The sequence below is a fragment of the Rhinopithecus roxellana genome, chromosome 13 (genome assembly GCF_007565055.1).
Source record: "Rhinopithecus roxellana isolate Shanxi Qingling chromosome 13, ASM756505v1, whole genome shotgun sequence".
NCBI classification, from domain to species: Eukaryota; Metazoa; Chordata; class Mammalia; order Primates; family Cercopithecidae; genus Rhinopithecus; species Rhinopithecus roxellana.
Genome location: NC_044561.1, coordinates 102,421,331 through 102,427,885, shown reverse-complemented (window position 1 = coordinate 102,427,885; position 6,555 = coordinate 102,421,331).

Sequence of the window (6,555 nt, the reverse complement as noted above, 5' to 3'; positions counted from 1 at the left end):
GTCATGTTGGCACACAGAAAGTCCTCAATCAGATAGCTGTAATTATGTATCTGTGGAGATGTGTGATCTGTGCGAGACAGAATGAGGACTTCCCATAGGAACATTAAGAGCATCACTTAGTCTGCAATGTTCCAAAAGGTAGTGGTATATAACATAATTTTAGGTGTTAAGTAAATAAAGATGTTTTGATTATCTATCACTGCATAACAAACCACCCCAAAACAGCAGCTTAAAAGAAAATTAGTATTTATTTGCTGACAGTTTTGCAGTTTGGGCTGCTCTCAGCTGAGACAGCTCCGCTCTTGTCTGTATGGTGTCAGCTGGGGTGGCACAAACAGCTGGGAGCTGGCTCAGACTTGACTGTGTGTCTATGGGCTTGGTTCTCACTGTCAGCTGGGTTTTTTCATTCTCTTCTACGTGATCTCTCCATGTAGCTAGTGTAGGCTTCCTTACATAATGGTGGTCTCGAGGTAGTCAGAGTTCTTACATGGCAGGCAACTTTCCCAGAGCACAGAAGAAAAAGCTGCTGGACCATCTTAAAACGGAGGCTTGGAACTGGCCTGGCATTGCTTCTGCTGCATTCTATTGCTTAGTGCAGGTCATGGGCCAGCCTAGATTCAAGGGGAGGGGTCTACATAAGGATATGAATACCAGGAGGCATGTGTCATTGGGAGCAACTAGAGTAACAGTCCCCCATTATCTATACTATATACACACATCTATACGTGTGTATTCATTTCAATGGCTAAGTGTTTATTTTAAATTGTTTTAGAAAATATATAACTAGCTCATGAAACCAAAGATATCATGGGTGATATTGACTAGAGTAAGGGCAGAAATATGAGTCCATATGAAGTTGATGCATTAAAGTCTGCTGGTTTCCTCCAGTATTCACTCATTCTTTCTTCCACCGTAATAGAAGTTTTGATCAGTAGTGGGTACAGTGCACCAGAAGAAGGATTTCATTTCCCAGCCTTCCTTACAGCTAGGTATGGCCAAGTGGATGGTAGACCATTAGGATATGAGAGGAGGTAGTGTGGGAAAAATGCATGAAGTCTCCTGAAAGGAAAGGAGTGTGCCCTCCTACTCTCTTTTTGTCCTTCCTGCTGCCAGGATGCAGAACTGATGGCTGGAACTTGAGCAACCATCTTGGGTCATGAGGTGGAAGCCTATTAGGTTGGAAGGGCAACAAAATTGAAGGAACCTGGATCACAGATGACTAGTTGGAAACACTAGGATGGGATAGTTCCTCTTTTGTGGGTGAGAGAAAGAAACATCTGTTTTGTATAAGCTACTATTACTTGGGATTTTCTGTCACTCAGAAAAACTAAGTTAATCAAAGTAGAATCAGGCTGGGCACGGTGGCTCACCCCTGTAATCCCAGCACTTTGGGAGGCCAAGACAGGTGGATCACCCGAGGTCAGGAGCTTTAGACCGGCCTGGCCAACATGGTGAAACCCTGTCTCTACTACAAATACAAAAATTAGCTGGGCATGGTGGCATGCACTGGTAGTCCCAGCTGCTCAGGTGGCTGTAGGAGAATCGGTTGAACCTGGGAGGTGGAGGTTGCAGTGAGCTGAGATCGCGCCATTGCACTCCAGCCTGGGCGACAAAAGCAAAACTCAGTCTCAAAAAAAAAAAAAAAAAAAAAAAAAAAAAAAAAGTAGAATAAGTAGGCAAAAACTGAACAGGTATATGAATAGCTGAAGATTGAGAAATACAGATGCAATCTGATCCCCTGTGTCCCAGGTAAGAAATCTCCGAAGCCAACCTGTAGTGTGTCCAGGAGGATGATATGAGAGAAGTAATAACCCAAGGGAGACCGAAGTTTTTCTAGGTGAAGGGAGTGAGTGGAGCAAGGAAAAGTTCCTGGAAAAGGAAACAACACTTAAGCCCAGAGATGAAATAATAGTAGCGAATTATTTGTGTGTTTATTTTATTTGATGAACACTTACATAACCCTTCCCCTATGCGAGGCACATGTTTTTACAAATATTAACTCAGTCAATCATCTTAACCACCTGATCATGTGGATATTATTATTGTCTCCATTTTAAGATGAGGAAATCAAGGCACAGGATGGCTAATAACTCTGTGTCCAAAGTTACACAACTGGTATCTCAAAGCCAGTTGGGGCTTCAAAACCAGAACTCAGTTCAGTGCTTGTAACCACTCTGCTGGCTTTCATTGCAATTTTCAAAGCACTCATAAAATTCTTAAGAGGCTGTTACTATCATCTCCATTTTCACATTTGGGAAATTTGAGTGCCAAGGAGAAAGGAGATTACCTTACTACTACACTAAGGAAGGAAAATTCTAGTCAGACCCAAGGGCCCCTGACTTCAGGTTGATTTGGGGACCCTAGATAGATCTAAAGTTCTGGGGCTGATCAGCCCCTTGCCTAGTCACCCATACCCCACTGTTTTCACCTTTCTGTCAGAATCTGGCTGGGATCTGGTGTTTGGGTTTGTTTACTTATGTCATATTTACCCCTGGCACGAGCCTGGCTCATCTGGCTTTCCTGGAGCTCTAATACTTTCATGGAGTGGCCTTGATATCATGGTAATGGGACATGGTTCAGGGATTTCAGGAACTTAATTGGTGGTCATGCTCCAGGCCCTGGAAGGAGTGTCCACATTCACACTCACACGCACACAAATCTTCCACCGACCTGGCTGGCATTCCCTCCCTTTCCACCTGGTCTGGATGGATCTCCCAGCCTTGGGGAATAAAAATCCTGAGTATTGCATTCTCTCTCTGCTGTGGAAAGAGTAAGCGGGGAGGCAAGGAAAAAGAGAAATCAAGACCCATATTCCTAGCTTCTCCAAGAGTGAGTGCCCCTACTTAGCAGCTCCTTAGGGGCAGAGGTCTTATTGTCTCTCATCCATGTGCCAGCACATGGCCTAGCACACTGGGAGTGCTGGGTTAGGTAGACTCCAAGCCACTCCCCTGGGAGAGGGTGGGCCCAGGGAGAAAGGAGGTTGTTTGACGGAGCACCTTCTGTGTGGCAGTCCCTGCACTTGGTCCCTCTGCTCTCTGACAGATTGGTAACCTGGAGTTTACTCAACATGGGAGGAAACAGGGGCTCAGATCAATCAGGCTACCTGCCTCAGAGTCACACCGAAGGCTAGTTGAGGCCAAGGGATGCTCTTCTCTCTGTCCTATTCTGCTTCACCAGAGTCTCCACCATCTCATCAGGGTCAAGGGCTGCCCTCCATACAGTAGAAAATGGCAGGATGGTGTCCTCGATACACCGGCATGAGACAGGTGTGCATAGAACACAGGTGCAGAGCAGAGGTGAGAATACCTGTGTCCAGAACACTCTGGACAGACACACAAATGATAGATATGTGCGGAAAGGGGTGTAGGGTGCTGATGTGGACAAGGCACATATGGATAGGACACTGTTTTTGTCCCTTTTTGCTGCTATAACAAAATACCTGAGACTGGGTAAATTATAAAGAACATGGCTAGGTGCCGTGGCTCATGCCCGTAATCCCAGTGCTTTGGGAGGCCAAGGCGGGAGGATTGCTTGAGCCTAGGAATTTGACAGCAGCCTGGGAAACATAGAGAGACCCCATCTCTACAAATAAATAAATAAATTAGCCAGGCATAATGGTGCACACCTATAGTCCCGGCTACTTGGGAGGCTAAGGAGGAAGGATCTCTTGAACCCAGGCTTTTGAGGTTGTAGTGAGCTGTGATCCTACTACTGTACTCCAGCCTGGGTGACAGAGACCTTGTCTCAAAAAAAAAAAAAAAACAACAGAAATTTGGAGGTTGGAACATCCACAATCAAGACACCAACACTGGCATCTGATAAAGGCTGCTGTGTTTCCCAGATGGTGCCTCATTGCTGTGTCCTCGCACAGCAGAAGACAGAAAGGCAAGAAAGCGCTCCCTTCAGCCTGGTGTCTTTTTATGTGGGTGCTAATTCCATTCATGAGGTCAGAGCCCTCATGAATTGCCTCCCAAAGACCACACTTCTTAATACTGTTGCATTGTGGATTAGGTTTCAACATCAGTTTTGGAAGGGGACACCAACATTCAAACCACAGCAAATGTGTTGTAAGTTGAGTTCCCTCAGAAGTAGGCCCAAGACAAGAATTTGAGTGCAAGTGGTTTATTTGGAAAGTCATCCCAGGAAGCACAGCAGAGGAACGGGAAGTGAGAGCAAGAAGGAAGTGCATCCAATACACTACAGGTGCATTTGTGAGTCCCTGACGGCCATGAGCAACTGGGGCTTAGTCCCATTGGACTGAGTACTGTGCCACCTGAGATCTGAGGCCACAGGACTCTCACTATTTATCCACCAGCACCTGTTTGTCATTGCTAGGGGCTATTCCTGCACTTCTAGACTGTCCTCTGCACACGTCAAGCATGTTCCTTAAGCAGAGTAAGACCTGCTTGCAGTAGGAAGCCACAGACACACATGGAGAAGGTAGGTGTTGAGGGAATATGGGTGGGGCCCACAGCGTTTGCTAGAAGACACAGAGAACAGGGCATGTGTGTTCAGGACCCAAAAGGACACAGTACAGGGCATAGGCAGAAGACACATGATTGGATTACTGGCCTTGCTTGTCTAGGCCAAAGGAAGAGCCTGCTGAAAGTGAGTAAGGAGCTGCAGAGAGATGGTAATGGGCCCCCTGAGCCAACTGGTGCTCTGTCCCCATGCCCCCTCTGGTTAGAGTGACTGCATATGCTTGTGTGGTAGGAAAGGCAGGTTGAAGGGTTCAGGGGCTCTAACGGTGCAGACACTTCTCTCTGCCAGACCTCCACCTCGTTCGTATTTCACAAAGGGGATGAGCACTCATGTGCCCAGAATAGAAGGGGAGGCAGCCCAAAAGGATGGGAAGAGCTCTGGACTAGGAGTTGGACACAAAGGCAGAGCTAAATGACATCTCCAAGCCCACTTGCCCCATCTGAGGAATGGGAATAACTCCACCCTCTTGTCTCAAGGCAGATTACCTACCACACTTGCATCTTGTTTTCCCTGTCTGCATGGTGAGGGTCACAGAAGTCCTCTCTCTCCTATGGACTTCACAGAGAGCTATTGTAAGGAGCAGATATGGTCATGAAAAAGATAACACTTGAAAGAGGGTAAAACACTTAAATACATAGATGGGGGGATTATGGAAAATGCTTGGAAGGGGAAATTAGGGGACTTGGCTTCTGCTCTAGCTCTGTGCTATATTGTTAATAAAGACACTCAAAATAATCATGCTTTCAATAAAACAGAACATATTTCTCTCTCATAGAAAAGTCTACTTGGCAGCTAAGGCTGACATGCTGGTTCACCAATCACGAGAGACCCGGGCTCCTTCTGCACTGTTGCTCGGCCACCTTGCACCTTGCTGCTCCAGCTCCAGCCCTTGTCACACACATTGCATCAGCAGAAGGAGGATGTGGGGAAGTAGGAGGCACCTTCTTCCTTCTTCTTAAGAGACATTGAACCTTAACCTAGAAATTGAACTCATTACCTCCATTTGTATCTCATTGGCCAGGATTTAATCACATGACACACTTACCTGCAAGTGAGTCTGAGAAATGCAGTCTTTTGCCATGTGTGAAAGGAAGAAGGGATATTGAGGGACAGCCTGAAATTTTTGTCATAGCCACTGACTTGCCTCATTTATGTATTTTATATGAATATTAAATTATATTTTATATAAAATTATATATATATATGTTTATTTTGAGACCGAGTCTTGCTCTGTTGCCCAGTGTTAGGTGCAGTGGCTTGATCTTGGCTCACTGCAACCTCTGCTTCCTGGGTTCAAGCAATTCTCCTGCCTCAGCCTACCGAGTAGCTGGAATTACAGGTGCACACCACCATACCTGGCTAATTTTTGTGTTTTTAGTAGAGGTGGGGTTTCACCATATAGCCCAGGCTGGTCTCGAACTCCTGGGCTCAAGCAATCCACCTGCCTCAGTCTCCCAAAGTGCTGGGATTACAGGTGTAAGCCACCATGCCTGGTCAAATTGTATATACATTTATATAAAATTGTATTTATATAAAATACATAAGCCCGCTTCCCATATAAGTATATTATATACATATAATTTATATATGTAAAATGTATATATATAAAATACATGAGCCCACTTGCCATATATATATGTGTGTGTGTGTGTGTGTGTGTGTGTGTGTGTGTGTGTGTGTGTATGCACCAGGCTTGTGATATAAAGTAAGATTTTGAACCAGCTGATTGCGAATGGACCCTCTTACTTGCTGGGCCACAAGCCCTGAGAGGTCTTTCTTGCTCACCACTGTACTCAAAGCATGCATTGCAGAGTCTGGCACAGGGAATCCATAGTAGTATTGGCTGCCCATGGATGATGAACGGCTGGCCATTCTGGCTTTCGTATTTGCTAGTGACATTTTTCCCCACTCAGGGGTTTAAGTTCTTTCCCTTTGCAGGCCTCCTGGCTCCGCCTCTTGTCATCTTCATGTGCCAAACCTTTCTGAGCCCATGAAGTAAAATGTGCTGTGAGCCAGAATCCTAAGAGTGGGATTAAAAATAAATGAAAATGCATCAAAACAAGTTAACCACAA